The sequence below is a fragment of the Homarus americanus genome, unplaced genomic scaffold (genome assembly GCF_018991925.1).
Source record: "Homarus americanus isolate GMGI-L3 unplaced genomic scaffold, GMGI_Hamer_2.0 scaffold32583, whole genome shotgun sequence".
Classification (NCBI taxonomy): domain Eukaryota; kingdom Metazoa; phylum Arthropoda; class Malacostraca; order Decapoda; family Nephropidae; genus Homarus; species Homarus americanus.
This window is the reverse complement of record NW_024713129.1, coordinates 2,774,073-2,796,572: the sequence shown is the minus strand read 5'-3', so window position 1 is coordinate 2,796,572 and position 22,500 is coordinate 2,774,073. Positions and strand designations below refer to the sequence as shown.

General features: G+C 42.2%; 1 protein-coding gene across 4 annotated transcripts in view; it reads left to right on the top strand.

Moving 5' to 3' along the window:
* LOC121866198 (coactosin-like protein) overlaps nucleotides 1-22,500 on the top strand; it is a 116,501-nt gene that overhangs the window by 36,148 nt on the left and 57,853 nt on the right. Inside the window, exon 1 of one of the 4 annotated variants that reach the window (XM_042365830.1) lies at nucleotides 14,050-14,122. The exons of 1 other annotated variant lie outside the window; for it this stretch is intronic. The gene's annotated coding sequence lies outside the window, so the exon portion shown is untranslated. Of the gene's footprint in view, nucleotides 1-14,049; nucleotides 14,123-19,618; nucleotides 19,739-20,073; nucleotides 20,223-22,500 lie in introns of those variants that run through there. 2 more of the 4 variants (XM_042365838.1, XM_042365821.1) reach the window with 2 other exon arrangements.

The following is a 22,500-nucleotide window of genomic DNA, read 5'->3' as shown; positions in this document are numbered from 1 at the left end:
TGTATGTATGTTGTGTTGTCAATAGTAAGAGAAACAATTGAGACCCTGCAATTGCGTGTAAATGAAGCAGAAAGTCAGATCAGCAACCTGGGACTTGGGCACAATTTTCGTGATGCCATATGGCAGCAGGGTCTACCATTAGACAACACATTATGCTTCCAATATCTTCCCAGGCACTAGTACCTCCCTGTTTGGTAGCTGCCTAATATATATATATATATATATATATATATATATATATATATATATATATATATATATATATATATATATATTACAATAGAATTGAAAAACATAAGTATAATGGGGGAGCAGTACAACATGGGTTGTACAATATAGTAATAAGGTTGAACAAGAGGACAGAGCTGTCAGGATTATGTCTAGTTGGCAATAATGTTTATTGCAATGGTAATTACTTATTTATTTACAGTAATACCCCGCTTAACACGGTTTCGCTTAGCGCGATTTCACGTATACGCGGTGCCTCGCCAGAGCCGAACTTTCACTTAACGCGGGTTTTTCCACGTATACGCGGAGAGTGTCCGGCTCGAGACGCTATTTTTAGATTCGTCCCCCCTGCCTGCCTGCCTGTTTTACCTCATAAAATTCATACAAATTACCCGGCCAGAATATAATTTACATTGCTGGAATTCTTACAATATGATGATCATTTTGAATATAAACATCATAGATTTTGCATTAGACATACAAATTTTAGATATAATGTTTACTCTGAGTAAATATGTTATTTTTTGTGCAAAATATATGACATTTGTATTCAAAACGGTTTTGATGGTACAATAAAAGCAGGTACTGTAAATACAGTAAGTGTTACAAGAAATATTAATACTTCGACAATAGATATTTTTCAGAGATAATTTAAAGGAAGGGAGCGTAGTCTGCTTGCATGGGTGGGGGTAAGTTGTTCCACACCTTCACACCATGATACAGTATTTTATGGAGGTCTGGGACTGAGAGGAACGCATGGGGGGTGGTCTTAGTAGCTCTGGGTGCCTTAAGTTGTATCTCTGATTATTCCGGAACTGGAAATAATTATTGTCAAGCAAGTAATTGATAGATTTGTAAACAAAGAGGGCCACAGCAGTTGGTGTTAATGTCTTCGAATTTTAAAAATTTAAAGGTACAGTAACACCCTGATTTACGCGGTTCTCGTTTACACGTTTCCACATTTAAGGGGTACCCCGCCAGAACCGGAATTCCCACTTTACGCGGTGCATCTACTCATATACGCGGAGAGCGGTTGGCGGTCCTGCCGCGCAGCCATTTTTGGATTCAAACCTCCCGCCATGTTGGGCACGCTGCGCGAGTAGGTTGCGCAGTGGATGCCTCTGTTGCGTTATCGCTGACGTCATATGACGTATCGGACTGTGATTGGGCCACGCATCCTTACCTCCCTCCACCGCTAGCTGGGATTGGTTTAATGTAATATGTCGTGCCCTGCCGCGGGAAGGATGAAGCCGCTTGACCTAGCTGCGTCAGTTACACCCCTCCCGGCCACACCATGTATATCAGTATCTATTGTTCCGTAAGAATGGCTGCCACCGGACCACCACCACCACAGAAAAACCTTGCATTACCTGGACCCAGCCGCCCTAAGCCAAAGAAGATACGACGTGCCCTAAGCTACGATGTGAAGTACAAGATTATTCAATAGTTGGAGAAAGGAACAAGACAAGTTGATTTGGCGCGCCAGCATGGTGTGAACGAATCTACGATCCGGACGATAAAGAAGGATGCAGCCAAGATAAAGGATCACATGAACATCACAAAGTCTGCAGGTGCTTCAATGATCAAGTATTACCAGAACAAGGTGCTTCTCAAGACGGAGAATTTACTTGTGAGCTACTTGATTCGTCAGGCAAGACGGAACATGGCGATCGTCATGCGGTCAGTTCAGGACTACGCACGTGAACTATACGCAGCAGTGTCAAGTAAGGTGGGAATTGCAGAGCCCAAACCCTTCAATGCTTCCTCTGGGTGACTGCACAGGTTTAAGAAGAGGAACAAGATCATTAACATTGGTGGTGAAGAAGCGAGTGCTGACCGTGTTGCGGTTAGGGATTTTCCTCCGTTCTTACGTGAGATTATGGAGGAAGGACAGTGCACCGACGACCAGGTGTTCAACTTGGACCAATCCGGCCTGTTTTTGAAAAAGCTACCTTCCAAGACCTTCGTTGTCCTGTCTGCCAGCAAGTGTCGGGGCCGGAAGTTGCAGAAGGAGCGCATCACCGTCCTCTTTACCACCAATGCCTCCGGTTCCTGTAAACTCAAGTTATCGGTGATCCACACAGCCCGCAAGCCACATGCCTACAAGAACATGGACATGACCAAGCTAAATGTCCACTGGCTGACCACACATAAGGCGTGGATGTTCTCTGCTCTGTCCCTCTGCTGGTTTGATGACTGTTTCGTTCCCGACGTGAAGAAATTCTGTGAGCAACAGAATGTTCCATTCAAGATTTTGTTGCTGCTTGACAACGCACCAGGACACTCGCCCCTACTGTTGGATCGTCACCCCAACGTAAAAGTGGTCTTCCTTCCTCCCAACACTACGTCATTAATCCAGTCCATGGACCAAGAATTAATCTGCAATGTGAAAGTTTCATACTCTGCAAAGAACTTTAAGCTCCTGAACGACTGTACCAACACCAAGGATGAGTTGCGTAACCTGGGTGACACTGATAGCAAGAGCGACGAGGATGAGGAACAACAGTTGGCAGAGCAAGAAGTTCTCGTCAAACACTTTTGGGAGGAAATTTAACGTCAAGAAAGCTGTGGACTTCTTAGTGGAGGCATGGGATCAGCTGTCTGTAGCAACGGTTCGTCACGCATGGGGACATGTGTTGCAAGGTATCCCAGGTGGGAGGCAGAGTCAACCTGTGACTGGTGAGGTTCAGACTGTTGCAGTAGCAGTGGACCTTGCCAGAGAAGCTGCGCAGAGTGTTACAGCTGCAGGCTTCTCCGAGACCACCAACGAAGAGACCACCAACGAAGACATCCTGGAGGTGATCAGGGATCCTGAGGTGACTGCCAACGAGATGTTAGAAGACAATCACGTCAGTGAAGAGGTAGGTGGTGCGTCATCCCGAGAAGAACACAAGTTAACGCATGGTAATGTTAGGGGTGCCATCGAGTGTGTAGAGAAACTGAAGCTCCTCCTTTCCGACTACCCAACAATAACCGGCATGAAGTCTTCACTACCCAGCTGTTGCAGACTATGGAGCCGTACATCAAGGTGTATCACGACAACATCAACTTTAGCCGTCAACAAAGCATTACCGAGTTCTTCGCCCGTAACCCACCACAGCCAGCCCAAGCCAGTGATAGTGACAGACAGTGATGGTGACTTTGAGGGATTTGTCAGGGAGGCCCTGACAAGTGTGGAGGACAGTGATGGTGACTCACCTGAGGGCCAGTAGTCTGCCCTCTGCCTCGGAACCAGCCGCCATTCCCGTTCGCCGACCCATCTCTTCTACTAACGTAAGTGTTAAACCTAACCTTGATTTTTCCTAACATAACCTATCCTTAGGTAAGTGTTAAACCTTGATTTTTTAAAACCTAACCTAACCTTACGTAAGTGTTAAACCATAATTTTTTTCTAACCTAACCTAACCTGACGTAAGTGTTAAACCTTGATTTTTCTTTTACCTGGTACAGTATATTATTCTCTTATTGATATTTCTCTTCTATATTATGTGTGTGTGCATACCATCATAAAGTTAAGATGTTATTTTTACTAAAACATACGTATTGTGTCGGGAAAAAGTGGAGTTTGGGGGTCGGCCCAGTCTCTTTCAATTAATCCCATATGTTGTGTCATTCACTTTACGCATTTCCCGTTTTACGCGGGCCTCCGCGGGTTCAATTGACCGCTTAAATTGGGGTATTACTGTAGCAAATTTTTCGTTTGTGTGATCTGTTTTTTCAAGTAGGTCATTGTCCGTACAACTCTCTTTTGTGCAGTAACCAGAGATAATAATAAAAAATGAACGATAATTTTGAACCGGCTGGTTAATTCCAATGTTAACCAGGTTGGTATCCATATATTATATTGGGCTTTAGTAATGAAACCCAATTGAAGTTTCTTCTTTTTTTTAAAAAGTATTGTTTGTATAATTCCTGAATGTAGATCAACCGTAAGTTCCACTATTTATGAGTGTGATGAGAAAGGACGGCGTCTATGTAAATAGACGTGAATCGACGTCCGTTCGATGCAAGTTTGTGAGTGAAACTGATTAAGGGCGTTGCATGGAGTGCGCTTACATAATTGCTGACATATAGTCAAATGGGCTTCTCCCTCTTGGGGAAGCTACTATTCACATGATATGTTCATGACATCTCATAGTTAGTGAAAAATTACAGGGGGTGAATCTGAATATAAATCAAATGTAAAAACCCATTTATATAATACTTCTGTTGATGAGACAGGGGCCATTACAATTTAAATGAAACGAACAAAGTTGTTAATATTTATTTATATTTGGGCCTAGACTAACTTCCCAGACATTCTTGCCTGGGAGACATTTCTCAGAACTACTTTTCCAGGAAGATTTGATATCGCTTATTTTAATAAATTTATAACCTATGTAAAAAAGATGATCCTCGATATCCCCCTTTTTTATGAAAAAGTTATCCTAGCTAAATAGATCAGCCCGAGTCCTCCTAGGCGGAAAACTTCCTCCCAGAATCTCAGTGTGGCTTTAGACTATCACGTGGCACCACTGACATGATCTTTGCTGCCCGCCAGATACAGGTAAAGTGCAAAAAACAGCGTCGTGACCTGTGTATGGCCTTCATTGACCAAACCAAGGCCTTCGACTCGGTCAACAGGGAAGCCCTCTGGTGGGACATCAGCCGTTTTGTCTGCCCACCAAAATTCATCCCCATTGTAAGGCAACTCCACGGTGGCATGAATGGCAGTGTCCTGTACAATGGCTCCCAGTTTAAGCTCTTCCCCATCTCAAACTGGGGTAAAACAAGGATGGCACCAACTCTCTCTTCCATTTTCTTGGCTGCCTTCCTTACTCATGCCAGTGCCAATTTAGCCAGCGGGGTAGATATCCAGTACCGGATGAAGGGTCTTTTCAACATAAGACGGCTCCAGGCAGGAACAAAGATGTCTGCAGCTTCCATAACTGAACTTCAGTATGCAGATGACCTCACCCTCCTAGCTCACACTGAACGTGACCTACAGGGGATATTGAACACCTAAGCAGATGTGTATGCACACTTTGGCCTGCCCCTGGTTCAGCCACATCTCCACCATCCATCCAGCTTAATGGAACTACCCTCTCTAATGTTATCCACTTTCAGTATCTCGGCTCCCAGCTGTCCACTGCAGACATCGATGAAGAAATTCAACATTGTATCAGATGTGCATCTCAAGCCTTTGGCAGACCCCCGTACCTGTGTTTTCACCTGTAGGGAGCTGAAATTAGCTACAAAGCTGCATGTATATCGAGCAGTGGTCCTCCCCACCCTGCTGTATGGCAGCAAGACAAGGGTCACATACAGGAGGCACCTCAAGGCACTTGAAAACTTTCACCAACGTAGTCTACGCTCCATCCTCCGAATTTGCTGGAAAGATAAGAGAACAAATGCCAGTATTCTCGCTGACGCCAACTGTAGAGCATGGAGACTACCATTATCCATGAACAACTACGTTGGACTGGCCATGTTACCCGTATGGACAACAGTAGACTGCCAAGGCAGCTACTTTACAGTCACCTAACGAATAGTAAACGTAATGCTGCCTGGCAACTAAAAAGGTACAAGGATAGTCTTGAGACAAACCTGAAAGGGCTTCCATACATAGCAAAGTCTGTATGGTAGGCGACTTTAACGTTAGCCAAATAGATTGGATTGACTTTAAGGGTAACTGGGAATCAGAGGATTTTCTTGAAACAATCCAGACTGTTTCCTAAGCCAACATAAAACTGAACCCACCCAGGGTAATAATATACTCGATTTATAGTTCTGTCAAACAGAGAAAACCTCATTAGTAATGTCGAGGTAGGGAACCAACTTGCTAACAGTTATCACAAAGAAGTAAGATTCCATTAAGAATTTCAGGGCAGCTGTAAGGAAAATTCCACTAAAGTCCCAGATTTCAGAAGGGCAAACTTTGATAGTTTGAAGAGGCAGCTGAGAGAAGGGTATCGCACTTGGGGGTGAATTACATGACTTCACATGAGGTGACACTCACACAATGTACCCACAGAGGGCGACCTCACCTTACCTGGAGATCTGACGGTTGAGGATGACCTAATCACGAGATCTGAGGTTGACAAGTTCCACAACAATTTCAACGACGAGTTACTTAATGTACATAGGCCGAATATACCATACAGAAAACTCGGATCAAAAAAAATGACCCTAAATGGATAAATAATTATTTAAAGAATATGATTGTACAAAGAAAGGTTATAGGTAGGAGAATAAATCGTGGTGAAGTTTACCTCCGAGATTATTATAAGGTATTGGCCGGTAGGGTTAAGACCGAGATGACAAAAGCAATGAGGAATAATGAACTGAAGGTAGCAAGGGAGGCGAAGTCAAACCCCAAAGGATTCTATCAAATATATCAAAATAAAACACGAGAAAAGATTGGACCAATACAGTCAGATACCGGCGAGCTAACTGTTAACGACGTAGAAATGAGCAATAATCTGAATAAATATTTTTCATCAGTTTTCACCACCGAAAATTTAAACATGGTACCAGAGGCACTGACTCTATACAGAGATAGTGAAGAAAATAAATTAAGCGAGATAGTAGTGACTAGTAACGATGTTAGTAAGCAAATAGACAAACTAAAGCCTGATAAGTCACCAGGTCCCGATGAGATATTTGCCAGAGTATTAAAGGAATGTAAGGAAGAGCTGAGTATGCCCTTAGCAAAGTTGTTTAACATGCCCTTAAAAACGGGTGTAGTACCATTATCCTGGAGGATAGCGAATGTAATGCCGAATTTCAAGAAGGGAGATAGATCACTATCCTCTAGCTACCGTCCAATCCGTCTAACATCAATTGTAGGCAAATTACTGGAAGCAATCATTTCAAACTATTCGAAATCACCTGGAGAAGCACAAGTTGATCAATGATTCCCAACATTTCTTCTTCACAAGCGGGCGTTCATGTCTAACTAATCTATCATTCTTTTCATCTGTTTTCGAATCGGTGAACTAGGGGCACAATTATGATGTGGTACATCTCGACTTTACCAAAGCCTTCGACAGAGTCCCCACGAAAGACTAATAAGAAAAGTGGAAGCTCATGGCATTAAAGGAGATATTCTAAAATGGATTAGGGTGTGGTTACAGGACAGGAAACAGCGAGTGAGCATTAACGGCACTAAATCCGATTGGAGCAATGTCACTCGTGGAGTTTCCCAAGGCTCAGTACATAGATATCGGCGTAGACAGCAACATAAGTAAATTTGGTGATGACACTAAAATAGGGCGTGTAATTAAACCTGACGAGGACTCCGCAAAACTACAGGAAGATCTAAACAAATTTTTCGAATGGTCTGAAAAATGGCAGATGAAATTCAATATGAACAAATGTAAAGTAGTCAGTATAGGAGATGTAAACAGAGAAACCAGATACCAGATGAACAACGATGTTATTGAGAAATCCGAATGTGAGAAAGATTAAGGAGTAATGATAAGTATGAATCTTTAGCCAAGGAAACAATGTGTATTTGCTCGAAACAAGGCTAATAAAGTACTTAGGTTCATACAAAGGAGTGTTAGTTACAAGACTAGCGAGGTCATCCTAAAACTATATCTTGCACTTGTGAGACCTCATTTGGATTACGCAGTTCAATTCTGGTCACCGTATTACAGAATGGATATAGAATCCTTAGAAAGAATTCAGAGGAGAATGACAAGATTTATCCCGGGCATTAAGAACCTTGAGTACAGAGACAGGTTAAAATATCTTAATTTGCACTCCCTAGAGAGATGTAGAGTGAGGGGCGATATGATATAGGTGTATAAATGGAAGTCGGGGCAAAACAAAGGGGACATTACAAAGGTACTCAAACTATCCAACCAGGAGCGAACTCGTAACAATGGTTTTAAATTAGTCGAATTTAGATTTAGGCACGAAATAGGTAAACATTGGTTTGGAAATAGAGTAGTGGACGAGTGGAATAAGTTACCAAATATCATCATTAAATCGAATACGCTGGAAAGCTTAAAAAATAGGTTGGGTGGATATATGAGCAATCGGGGTTGGGTGTAAATGGGACTGCCCAGTATGGGCCAATAGGCCCACTGCAGTTTCCTCCATTTATATATATATATATATATATATATATATATATATATATATATATATATATATATATATATATATATATATATATATATATATATATATATATATATAGATATAGTGTGTGTGTATATTAGTGACTTCACAAAAGTTATTACCATATTTTATTGCCCGTCTTCTCTTGGGAACTTGTTGCTTGTCTGTCTGTTTTACATTCGAGTCGATGTGACAGATATTGCAAAAAAAAGTCAATCAATAAAGTTCCATTGCACTCAGTATGTAAAGAATACTGTAACTGCGTTCATCCCAAAATGTTTATCAGTTTTGCTATGATTTATACTTTAAAAAAACGTCAGGACCCATTCTCAGTTGAATGAATTTATGAAAACTACTGAAGACGAAGAAGGGTAAACTGTTACCCAGTTTAATTGTCTGTATAATTTTAAGGCAGTATGAGGTTGGTAAGTAGAGTAGAGTAAAATACTGGTAAAATGTGGTCACGCATCCTGTTGTGAGCAGTTAAATTCAGGGTTGGAACAAAGCTTGTGGCATCTTAAAACTTTGAAGTAGTGGAGATGGAAACAGCGTTATTTGTTTAACAGTACCTGACGGCCGCAGCCCATTATTACAGGTTCTCTCCCTTATGGTGGCTACTTAGCTCGTTAAAACTGTTTTTGTAAGATGTCAGACGGTGTTGGGTGTTCAGGACGTGGTGTGTTCAGCACTACCGGGTAGCTGTTTTTTCTTGTTATCTTAAGTGTCACATCAGCAAACCTGTTAGAGTAAGATATACAAAACATAATTTTGCAAAATTTAACTGATTTTCTCATAAAATATTAAATATGCCGCTAGTGTGGAAGGTAGTATTACCATCTGTCAAAGAAACTGCTGTGTAACTGCACTTTGTTCCTGGCCAGCGGCAGTTGACAGCGACCTGCTTGTGGTGGCGCGCTGGATGCAATTCATCAAATCAAAGAGTGGCAGCATTAATCTTGCAGATACCTGTGCTCTTTATTTCACAGTCCTCTTTTAGTTGTGTGTTTAGTAGCATCATATCACAGCTGCACACAGAATCTTGAAACCTCCGACTGTCCTCATTTTCTGAGGTGGAATAGTATCAATTCTTGGATACTTCTTAGTTTAGAAGCATTGCTATACTCGTGTTACTTTTACTTTAATTTTATCCTCTTCGCCACTGATCGGCTCGTTGGGCGGTCAGTCACGTCCTGTGCCACGTCTTTTATCTACCGGGTACATAATTTTTAAAATTGATATGTGTATTTGAAGTACTGTATAATTATCTTTAGATAGTATTTTCTCATATACACGGTGATATAGTGCGTTTTGATTTATGAGCAGATTACCAGTGGTGACCGTTGATACCGTAGGTTACTAATGCCCTTAACTAAAAGTGGAACACTGAGTAAGAGTTTTAACTGTCTGAGTCCATTTCTAAAACAATACTGACCTCTTACACAATTGGTAAAAACACCAAAGGGTTAACGGTATGGAGCCAATTGAGTGTACGAGACAATGGGGAGGCGGCCCCGGCAGCTTGTCATGAGGAGTGAGAGGCGATAAACCATGTACATTGTACAGGCTCCACGTATCCGAGGGACCACCACCTCCTTACTTGGTTTTCCTACCAAATCTAGCTTACCCATTTTCGTCAAAGCTTATCATAGTTTACTGATCCTTACGCAACACGTTCTTGCGTTACCTAACCAAACGTGTTTTTATCTGAAATTATCCTCTTCTCCCGCTTTTTCTCCAGCAAGAAAGAAGAAATACTTTTTCATAAAGTTACATTCTTTAACGGTTTACTTATCCTGAACGTCACATTTCCTAAACCATTAACATAAAAAAATGACTCGGTTATACATGTTAAATACCCAAACCTAAACTATTTGGGCAAACGTTTCAACCCTATAGAAACCCACCCATCGTTAACTGACCAGCATCAAGCACTTCCCTACCTATCGTAATTGGGTGGTTATCGCGGGGAAGCCCAACATGTGTGATGAAAGGGGTTGCGATTGGTCATAGCCAGCTCTCCCGCTTATATGGCCTGTGGGATGGATAAAGGGACCCTTGCCTCTTAGCTGTAGACATCCAGCAGCCTAGCTTATGGCACCAGCCGCATGTTTCTTCCCAGACTCAAACGTAGTCGTATAATGGTGTAGACTGTAGAATGTTTCAAAATCCTACCAAACCAGACTAAAACGTCGGGGACCCAAGTGTTATTTCCACTAAATTTCAACTAAAGTATCTGGAAGGCTACGAAAAATATTTTCACGTTCTGTAGACTTGATCATCTGTCAGGATGGTGGATCCATATTGACATTTATATTCTATATACTGTATATCGTTGAAACCTTACGTGGCAGAGAAGTGTCAAGACCTGACTGAATTACTCGGAATAGGCAAACTGTACTCTAGGATTTGTCAATAAATTTGTTAAACTAAAAAAAAAAGTGTTGCAGTGTTTGAGAAAACAGGTTCTTGTTTGTGTTCTCCTTTATGTTGATCCACTGTTTGTGCCTCCAGTTTACAAACACGGAGCTTTAGATTTTTTTTTTAAATAATGTATTTTGTCTTATTTGCGTGCGACCTCATGGCCGATCATGCCTCTTAAGTTCACAGCACAAGAGCTGGTTGAAACTGGTTGTGTGTGGTTGAGGGTATCAATGGAAGGGGGTGTCAAGCACGCAATGGGTGGATGTCGTAGAGTTGTTACATAAGGCTGGTGGATCACGTGCCAAACACAACCAACTATAGCTGACAGTCATGTCATCCAACTTTTGTCTACCTGAGGTTCTCAATCATAGCTGACACTCCCAAATGTTAATAACTATAGCTGACACTTCCTGTTGTTATTAACTATAGCTGACACTTCCTGTTGTTATTAACCATAGCTGACACTTCCTGTTGTTATTAACTATAGCTGACACTTCCTGTTGTTATTAACCATAGCTGACACTTCCTGTTGTTATTAACCATAGCTGACACTTCCTGTTGTTATTAACCATAGCTGACTCTTCCTGTTGTTATTAACCATAGCTGACACTTCCTGTTGTTATTAACCATAGCTTACACTTCCTGTTGTTATTAACCATTGCTGACACTTCCTGTTATTAACCATAGCTGACACTGCCTGTTGTTATTAACCATAGCTGACACTGGCTATAGTTATCAACCAAAGCTGACACTGTCTGTAGTTATCAACCATAGCTGACACTGCCTGTTGTTATTAACCATAGCTGTCACACTGCCTGGTGTTATCAACCATAGCTGACACACTGCCTGGTGTCATCAACCATAGCTGACACTGCCTGGTGTTAATAACCATAGCTGACACACTGCCTGATGTTATTAACCATAGCTGACACACTGCCTGGTGTTATCAACCATAGCTGACACTGCCTGTGCTGACACACTGCCTGGTGTTATCAACCATAGTTGACACACTGCCTGGTGTTATCAACCATAGCTGACACACTGCCTGGTGTCATCAACCATAGCTGACACTGCCTGGTGTTAATAACCATAGCTGACACACTGCCTGATGTTATTAACCATAGCTGACACACTGCCTGGTGTTATCAACCATGGCTGACACACTGTCTGGTGTTTATCAACCATAGCTGACACACTGCCTGGTGTTATCAGCCATAGCTTTCACACTACCTGGTGTTATCAACCGTAGCTGACACACTGCCTGGTGTTATCAACCACAGCTGACACAGTGCATGGTGTTGTTAACCATAGCTGACACACTGCCTGGTGTTATCAACCATAGCTGACACACTGCCTGGTGTTATCAACCACAGCTGACACACTGCATGGTGTTATGAACCATAGCTGACACACTGCATGGCGTTATCAACCATAGCTGATACACTGCCTGGTGTCATCAACCGTAGCTGACACACTGCCTGATGTTATCAACCATAACTGACACACTGCTTGGTGTTATCAACCATAGCTGACACACTGCCTGGTGTTATCACACAGTAGCTGACACACTACCTGGTGTTATTAACCATGGCTGACACACTGCCTGGTGTTATTAACCGTAGCTGACACACTGCCTGGTGTTATCAACCGTAGCTGACACACTGCCTGGTGTTATCAACCGTAGCTGACACACTGCCTGGTGTTATCAACCGTAGCTGACACACTGCCTGGTGTTATCAACTGTAGCTGACACACTGCCTGGTGTTATCAACCGTAGCTGACACACTGCCTGGTGTTATCAACCATAGCTGACACCACTGCCTGATGTTCTCAACCGTAGCGGACACACTGCCTGGTGTTATTAACCATAGCTGATACATTGCCTGGTGTTATCAACCGTAGCTGACACTGCCTGATGTTATCAATCGTAGCTGACGCACTGCCTGGTGTTATCAACCATAGCTGACACACTGCCTGGTGTTATCAACCGTAGCTGACACTGCCTGATGTTATCAATCGTAGCTGACGCACTGCCTGGTGTTATCAACCATGGCTGACACACTGCCTGGTGTTTATCAACCATAGCTGACACACTGCCTGGTGTTATTAACCATATCTGACACACTACCTGGTGTTATTAACCGTAGCTGACGCACTGCCTATGTTATCAACCGTAGCTGACGCACTGTCAGGTGTTATCAACCATGGCTGACACACTGCTTGGTGTTTATCAACCATAGCTGACACACTGCCTGGTGTTATCAACCATAGCTGACACACTGCTTGGTGTTTATCAACCATAGCTGACACACTGCCTGTGTTATCAACTGTAGCTGACACACTACCTGGTAATATTAACCATAGCTGACACACTGCCTGTGTTATCAACCGTAGCTGACACACTACCTGGTGTTATCAACCATGGCTGACACCCTACCTGGTGTTATTAACCATAGCTGACACCCTACCTGGTGTTATTAACCATAGCTGACACACTACCTGGTGTTATTAACCATAGCTGACACACTACCTGGTGTTATTAACCATAGCTGACACACTACCTGGTGTTATTAACCATAGCTGACACACTACCTGGTGTTATTAACCATAGCTGACACACTGCCTGGTGTTATTAACCATAGCTGACACACTACCTGGTGTTATTAACCATAGCTGACACACTACCTGGTGTTATTAACCATAGCTGACACACTACCTGGTGTTATTAACCATAGCTGACACACTACCTGGTGTTATTAACCATAGCTGACACACTGCCTATTGTTTTCAATCATACTTGACGCTCACCTGACACTACCAACTATTGCTAACTGAGAACTCGTAACACTATCCATGTGGAATCTACAGTGCATTGTGACTATGAACACTAGGTAGTGTTAAGAACAGTGAATGTAACACTAGGTAGTGTTAGAGATAGTGAAAGCGTATTTAAAAAAGTCTGTGTAGGAACTAACCAGCATAACTAGGTCAAAGGGTTTGGCTTAATACTCAGCTCGCAAACGCGGTCACTGTTCACAACTGGTGTACCCGCCTCAAGTCTAGTGTCTCCCCCAGTTACGTACATCCCCACATTCCATGGTGGTCACTGTGTGTAAAAAGACACAATGGCAAAACAATGCACAATGGCTTCCGTGATAGTGGTGTGTGTGCGTGTGTGCGCGAGCGACAGATGTGGGCAGGAATGTGTGACAAGGGTTGTCGGCCACACCTGCAGTGCTGGATCATTAGAGAGTTGTGGCAGCACCTGTAGCACCCCTGGCCTGATTAGCCCACCAACACACACACACCAGTCTGACTACGGTTTCTTGGAGGATAGCATCGCGTCCACACGCGCTAGATTAAGGTTAGTGACCCTCCTGACGAAGACTTCAGCTGTGTGCCCAGAAACTCCTTGTCTCTCGTCTATGTGATGTAATTTCAAGTATTTAACTTTAGGCAGTCGAGTGAGAAATGCAGCAAGGACTGTGAGGGGTAAATGCTGGTACTGCTGTAAAGCTGGTAGGAGGAGTTGCTCTGCTCTCCAGTAAGCCGCCTTCGAGGTACAAGGGAAGGAGGTGCTGCAACCCTATTACAGCAGGGACACTGGAGTGACTGCACTGGTCAAACTCTTGAGAAATTTACTGATAGTGTTGTATTGTGGTGGTAAGTTGATTTAGTATTGTGTGTGTGTGTGTGTGTGTGGCCAACAACTGCGAGACTTGTGGCACCCCGTGACCTTCATCACTCGGCACTCCCCAAGTTGTGGGTGTGTGCGTCACGTACACTCAGTAGAGTTTGTTATACACCCAGAAATTAGCTGTCGTATTATGGTATGACCAGCATGTGGCGTCGTCCTTCTGTGACCTTTCTGGTGTTCCACCAAGTGATTATTCATATATTTATTTATTTATTTATTTATTTTTGAGAATATTCTCTTTGGAAAATATGTCCGGCTCACTTGCACGATCCATGGTTATTGTTTTCCGGGTTGTCCCTTCATGAAAGAGATTCCGCCGTTTGTGATCATATCACTCGTGGTGATAATAACATTTATTTATTTATATTTTATCCAGAATTAATTGATAGTTAAGAGTAGCAATGTAACGCATTCGCTCTGATAAATGTAATTAAACTTACAGGTCCTCCACAAACTCGCCAGGAGTAAGAGATGTTAAGTGAGCCATGGTTCACACACACCAGCCACTATGCTCTAATTATTAGACTAATTAGAGCATAGTGGTCCCAAGATGTGAGTATGACAACCCACACACTGCCCCACCTGACTGCCTTGGGGGTAGTATACAGTAGGGTGTCGCGGTGGTGTCGTCATTAACTGATATCAGTGGACTGCCTCTTTATATCATGATCAGTGTTGGTGGTAGCCGGAGCTGTCGATGGGATGGTAACGCGTGTTGTTAGTGAGATGATATCAGTGTATTTGGCAACTCAAAGTTAACTCTATTCCACGGTATTTCGATGGTGTCTGCGAGTAGCTTGAATATGAAATAAGAATGTTATAATTTAAACTGTCAACGTGTATAATTTTTGGTGTGGGGTATGGAAATAATACAGCGGCTGAATGGATACAGCCCTCACTTCCTGTTCACAGAGAACCTGGTTCGCACCCAAGACAGCCCCAGCTCAACCATCTGCGAATGGGTCCCTGATTTTTATAGTCGGTTTGTGCCGGCCTCACTGCTTCCTTTTGTACGGAATTTAAATTTAGCCGCAGACAGCAGCTAGTTTATTGTGCACCCTATACTCTTCCTGTGATCACCAGTGCAAAAAGGATTAAACGAAGTCTTGGGTGCTGTATCCACACGGCTGCTAACGGGCTCTCTCTCTCTCCCTCAGGCCTGTGGGATCCACTTTCATGAGTGTAGGAAGAAGTTTTGAATTTTAACGTATAGCCATTATGACAAGTGTGACTGGGGTGTGGCCAGGATAATAAAAGTTCACTGAGCTTCCAAGTGCTCATCCATCTTGAGCCAGCACCAATTACCTTCATACAAGTGTGCCCGCGTTCACACAAATGTACAAGTGTGTGGACCACCTGTTATGCGGGAGGCAGGCACATTGGCCGTGGCCTAGTACACTGTGTGTGTGTGTGTCCACATTATCACTGGCCACTGGGAAGAATTCTGAAAATTTACCCTGATGATCGTGATCAAATTAGAGTTGTAAAACTTAAAACTACTGTAGGATGGGTGGATTAATTTTCGCAATAAAGCATTTCTACCCAGTGGAAGAATCAGTGGATGGAAATAATGAGAATTGTGAACTCTTTGAACAATCTGTCAGTGTGTTGTGACGACACTGAGTGTGAACTTATTCAAGACCAGGCTAGACCAACACTGGGGCAGGTTCAGTACTTGCCAACAGTGCGTAACAGAGACGTGACCGACTGCTCAAGCGGCCAAGAGGATAAATATAAGTAAAAAGTAACGAAACTCAGGACGAGCTCAGTGATGCTAATGTACAGACACAGACCAGATGTTGGTCTATATGTGAAAAGGTGAAAGTGCGTCCCACAGTCACGACTGCCTGTGTAGATAAAGCACACTAACTACAAAGCCTTCGGTACACAAGGAGACAGCATGGACTGTACTGTACTCTACCACATTCACTTCCCGAAATTGTAAACTGGCTGAACTGGGAGCGCCCGGGAATCGAACTACCGAATAGGAGGCGAGTGCTGTATTCACTCAACCGGCACATCCAGGTCTAGTTGCAGGCACACTAAAAGAAAGGCCGCCTATAGTTGCATGGCTTGGCTCAAGAAAGTAGACATGACGAGTCAGATCCCGAATAATGTAGGAATTAACTGCCTGTATTTAATGTATTATACAGTATTTCCCGTGGCTCCCAAGATGTCTTGAAGCGCACTTGATGGTCTTTTCCAAAATTCGGATAATTTTTTATTATTGATCTATTAAATGTATAATTTTATGCTTATTTCAAATATGTAATTCTTTTTTATCGGAAATGAACCGTTAACAATTATGCCAATTTTTGTGTTGCGTTGGATTGGGTGAGGTTAGTTTGTTAAGTTAGTTTGGGTTGGGTTGAATTAGGTTAGGTTAGGTTAGTAAGGGTTGGGTTGGATTAGGTGAGGTTAGGTTAGTATGGGTTGGTTGAATTAGTGTAGGCTAAGTTAGTTTGGGTTGGGTTTGGTTGGATTAGGTTAGGTTAGGTTGGGTTGGATTAGGTTAGGTTAGAATGAGTTGGGTTAGGTTAGTTCTCCTTTAGTTAAAGAGCACAACCACAGGAAAACGATATAAATGTAATAGGTTAGGTTAATTTAGGTTTAGTTTATGATCTCAACCACACGATTTATTTAAACAAATTAAAAATAGTGTTACTAAGGATCTCAATAATAAAAATCACAATGGTGTTATAGTGGAATTTCTATCGATTTTTTTTCATTTTAATTCTCTCTGCTTATCTCTACCTCAACTTTAGTTTGTTCGTTATATTTGCTGTACTGACATTATTGTTGCCGTACTAATTATCATAGTTTTGGAACGCATCCTTTTCATCGTGAAATTTCAATACCTTTTCTTTAATGCAGTACAGTATTCAAGTATTGTACTCAGGCGTTTTTTGTATAGTTAAAAGTACCAAACAGGGAGGTACTACCGCTTTGGAAGATATTGGAAGCATAATGTGTTGTCTAATGGTAGGCTGCTGCCATATGACATCACAAAAATTGTGACCAAGTCCCAGGTTGCTGATCTGACTTTTTGCCTCATTTACACACAATTGCAGGGTCTCAATTGTTTCTCTTAACAACACAACATACATGTATTGTTTCTCACTCTTGATCTTTATTTTATTTCGCTATGGTTCTTTATTATTATTTTTGCAGCGTTATTGCTATTATTATTATTACTATTATTATTATTGCAGTGTTATTATTATTGTTGTTATTTTATAATTTTTATTCTTGTATTTTTTTTAATTTTACTATCTGAATTATTACATTTTCGCCCCCCAGGCCCCGATGTGGGTCAGTAACCTGTGCCCGGGTGGGCTAATCCCCGTAAGAAAAAAAATTACTATTGAACCCAGACTATCTCCTAATATCATGTGCCCATGGCCTCAAAATGCCCGTGATATTGGTCAATTTTCAAAAATATTTTTGGGGGAGTTTACAGCAACCCCCCCCCCCCCAAAAAAAAATGGGTGGACTCACTATGCTCGCCATGTCCCCCACCTACAACTTCTTGGATTCCGCCTTTTGATATTCCTGGATTCGCCCCTGCAACCTTAATTATGTCCAGATGAAGCGAGCGAAGTACGGCTTCGTGACGTCACTGCGCCGCGTTCACTTTTTCATATTGATATTGAAACAGTTTATTTAGCCAGAAAAATACAGATACAGAGTGGATAATAATATATTGACATGGCAGACCAATTGAGAGCCTGAGCTCTTTTCGTGGCACATGAACTATTTTTTTCCTAAATACTACGTTAATTTTTTGACCTATCAGAATCCTCGTCATTTGGGAATTCCGTTGTTACTCGAGCAAAATGAGGTAGGGGGTACCATTATGCATGTACCACAGTTGTTGAGTTCCTGATGGTCACCTCAAGCATCACTGGCAGTGTCAAGAAAATATATATATGTGTGTGTGTGTGTGTGTGTGTGTGTGTGTGTGCGCGCGCGTGTGCGCGTGTTTCACCTGTCAGTCGCTGGGGGCAACAGATATGGGCCAATAAGGTGGTCACCAATAATACCGGCCCAAACACTGATGGTGAGTTTATATATATATATATATATATATATATATATATATATATATATATATATATATATATATATATATATATATATATATATATATATATGGATTAGCCCACTCGGGCACAGGTCACTGACCCACATCTGGGACTGGGGAGGGGGCGAAAATGTAATGATGATAATAATTAGTTCATAGTAAATGAAATTTATAATAAAAAATACAAAATTAAAAGTATAACAATAATAACACTGATAATAATAATAATAATAATTAATAATAATAATAAAGAACCATAAAGAAATACAAAAATGAAAAAAAAAGAATCAATAGTGAGAAACGATACTGTATGTATGTTGTGTTGTCGAAGTAAGAGAAACAATTGAGACCCTGCAATTGTGAGTAAATGAGGCAGAAAGTCAGATCAGCAACCTGGGACTTGGTCACAAATTTCGTGATGCCATATGGCAGCAGAGTCTACCATTAGACAACACATTATGCTTCCAATATCTTCCCAGGCGGTAGGACCTCCCTGTTTGGTAGCTGCCTAGTGTACGTGTCACTGCATGTGAATTGTCAACAGACCCACTCAACTGTTACCACTTACTTTAAATAGGGCTTGATATTTTGTTTTATATCCATAGATTTGTTACAATCCTTTTCTACCCAATTTTATGGTATAACTCCTAAACTATGGGGTATTAACATTGGTTATGGAGTCATTTATCCTGATGTCTCTCAATCATACATCCCGAATTATGAAACGTACAGTATATCCGAAACATCCTGTATTATGACTCCACCTAATTTGAAAAGTTTTCTCATTGAATATTTATATATCAAGCTCTTCACACTAATAATTATAGCTTTAATTAACAACCAGAGGTGTCTTAAATCCATGTAATGCAGTGAGACTTGCACCGGGCCCAGTTCACTATAGATGATAGGATGTTACGTGGGGAAACCCCAAGACTTTTTAAAACAGGCAAACATGATTCTGAGCGAGCGAGTTAGTTAGTTAGTTAGTGAGGGAACGAGTGAGAGAGGGCGAGTGGCATGAGAACGGATGCATATAGTATCTTGTCTTGGTGACATCCTCACCCACTGTGGTAAGGGCGGTGGTGGTCCCAGCCGTCTACTTTTCCCGACCAAAAGCGGTCATTTCTGTAAATTAATCTTATGACTGGCCAGTAACCATTAGTGTCAACGTTCCAGTCTGTTTCATCCCACCTGTTATAGTAAGTCTTTACCTCCTGTTAAAGGTTTTGTCGCATTTTTATATCCGCTCAACATTATGGTGATGTCAGGCGTGGAGGCGTACACCATCAGCTGTCATGGTGGTAGTGATGTCTGTCACAGGGTAACAGCTGTAGCGTCAGTCGTAGTTGTAATGATGTCAGCCGTAGGGTAAGAGCTGTGGCGTTAATCGTAGTGGAAATGATGTCAGCCGCAGGGTAACAACTGTAGCGTCAGTCGTAGTGGTAATGTCAGTTGTGGAGCAGTATAGCAATAAGTGGTAGTGATGGCAACCGCGGGGCAGCAGCTGTAGTGTTATCAGCAGGAAGGTTGTTTGTGTATGACTGTGCGGCCCAGCAGGTCTCGAGGCGTTGCTCAGAACACTCGCTCAGCTGTTAGTGAACACTGACGCCTCTCCTGTTGCAGCTGCTGCCACCACCACCCACAACCCGGCTTTCCACCACCTGTTATCTGCCCGTCTCTGTCGTATGTGATATTCATTTATTTGTTTTGCAGCAGTAAGTTAATCTTCACGCAAAATTCTCATGAAATACCGGTACGAAGACTGTGAACACGCATCTCGCCCTACCGGTACGAATACTGTGAACACACATCTCGCCCTACCAGTATGAATTCTGTGAACACACATCTCGCCCTGCCGGTACGAATACTGTGAACACACATCTCGCCCTACCAGTATGAATACTGTGAACACACATCTCGCCCTACCAGTATGAATACTGTGAACACACATCTCGCCCTACCAGTATGAATACTGTGAACACACATCTCGCCCTACCAGTATGAATACTGTGAACACACATCTCGCCCTACCAGTATGAATACTGTGAACACATCTCGCCCTACCGGTACGAATACTGTAAACACACACCTCGCCCTACCGGTACGAATACTGTGAACATACATCTCTCCCTACCGGTACCGTACGAATACTGTGAATACAGATAGATAGATATTTTATTGACCGCAAATTATGAGAACAGAGTTTAAACTAAAATTTTACATAAAATGGTCCAAATGCAAATGCTTTAAAACCGTCTCTCCCCACCGGTACCGTACGAATACTGTAAACACATCTCGTCCCTTGTGAAGGTAATTTTAGTCGTATCTAAACTATAATCACAGATCCTTTATCTTGTTTCAGTTAGTTTGTATGTTAGGATGGCCACGGTACTTTGATGTTTTCATTGTACATTATACATAAATTCTGAATAATGTACCAGGACACTGGGACAAGATGAGAGGGTTGGTATGTGGAGGAGTGAGAAGGTCCCGTCAGTCAACATTACCAAGTGACAACTCCCACATTACTCGCTTGTCTAGCCTCGCCCCGGCTCTCTCATCCTCACAAAATGCCCGACTCGGGTATTCTTGCGGAATGCTTATCAGAGAATACCTCGGTTATTATTTAAATGCTACTGTGTTATTACATCATGAGTATCAATATAAAGGGGTTACTATTGTGCTCACTTTTCTCAGTTTTAGCGTCAAGATTATTTATGAGGTACTGTAAAATTGGAAAACGCCCTTCGTTTACTGCAGGAATCTGAATAGATTCTGTGTACAGTTAGCATACGGTATCTGAAGTGTTCTGAAAATGCAGTATAGTGGAAAAAAAAGTCGAAGGTCCGGTTTAAAATGGAGCAATGGTATTTTTTACACTTTAAATATGGAAGGCAGCGACACAACTGACTGCACTTACAAACACTTGGTAATGGAGTAGTACGATAAGTTATCATTGAGTGCACACTAAATATATCGCCAGGGGTCAGATTCACGAAAATTCTTACGACGAATACTACTCGTAACTGCAGATGGAAGAAGGAACATGAATTTTTCTCTTAGACTACAAAACTCCTCCAAAAATAACATGAAAATTGAGATTATTTTGCTTAGATGTTTACGGAGAGCACCGTTAAGGAGACATCGATAAGATAGAGAATGTTTTCCCCAAAAGTTTCTGTACTTTTAAATGAATATATCTTGTTAAACAGATTCTTTAGGCAGATTTTTTGGGGGCGCCATTTTCTTGTGTAAGGCTTGAAGGGCGTGATGTAAGGCTTAAGAACATGGAGTAAAGCTTATGGGCTTGGTTTAGAGCGCATGACTGGGGGGGATTAATAACAGCTGCGGTGGTGATGATCAGCTTAGGGACATGGTAAATGTATGGAAATGGGCGTGGTTCTCCTAAACGGGTGTGGTTCTTTAGGAGTGGGCGTGGTTATCGTGAAATGGGCATGGTTATATAAGGGTGGGTGTGGTTATTTAAGTATGGGCGTGGCTATCTAGAGATGGGCGTGGTTATCAAGAAATGAGCGTAGTTATCAAAGGATGGGCGTGGTTATCAGGGGATGGGCGTGGTTATCAAGGGATGGGCGTGGCTATCTGGAGATGGGCGTGGCTATCTAAGAGGTGGGCGTGGCTATCTAAGAGGTTGGTGTGGTTGTCTAGAGGTGGGCTTGATTATATATGGGTGTTGTGGTTGTTAAAGAGACGAATTATTTAATTTAAGTTTTTGCTTAACCGGGAACAGAATTAATTCGATAGTGCGTATAGTGGTACGCACTTTGCGTGATAATAGAAAAATCTATGTATATGTGCTGGTATGTGTTTGTGTAAGTGAGAGTGGAAGAGGCGTGTATGTCTTTTTATGAGAGGGAGAGTGGTGTAGACAAGTGAGTGACTCATCAGCTCACCTGGTGGACACGAGGTGAAGTAGTTGCCGGTAAAGCCAGCCCCACAC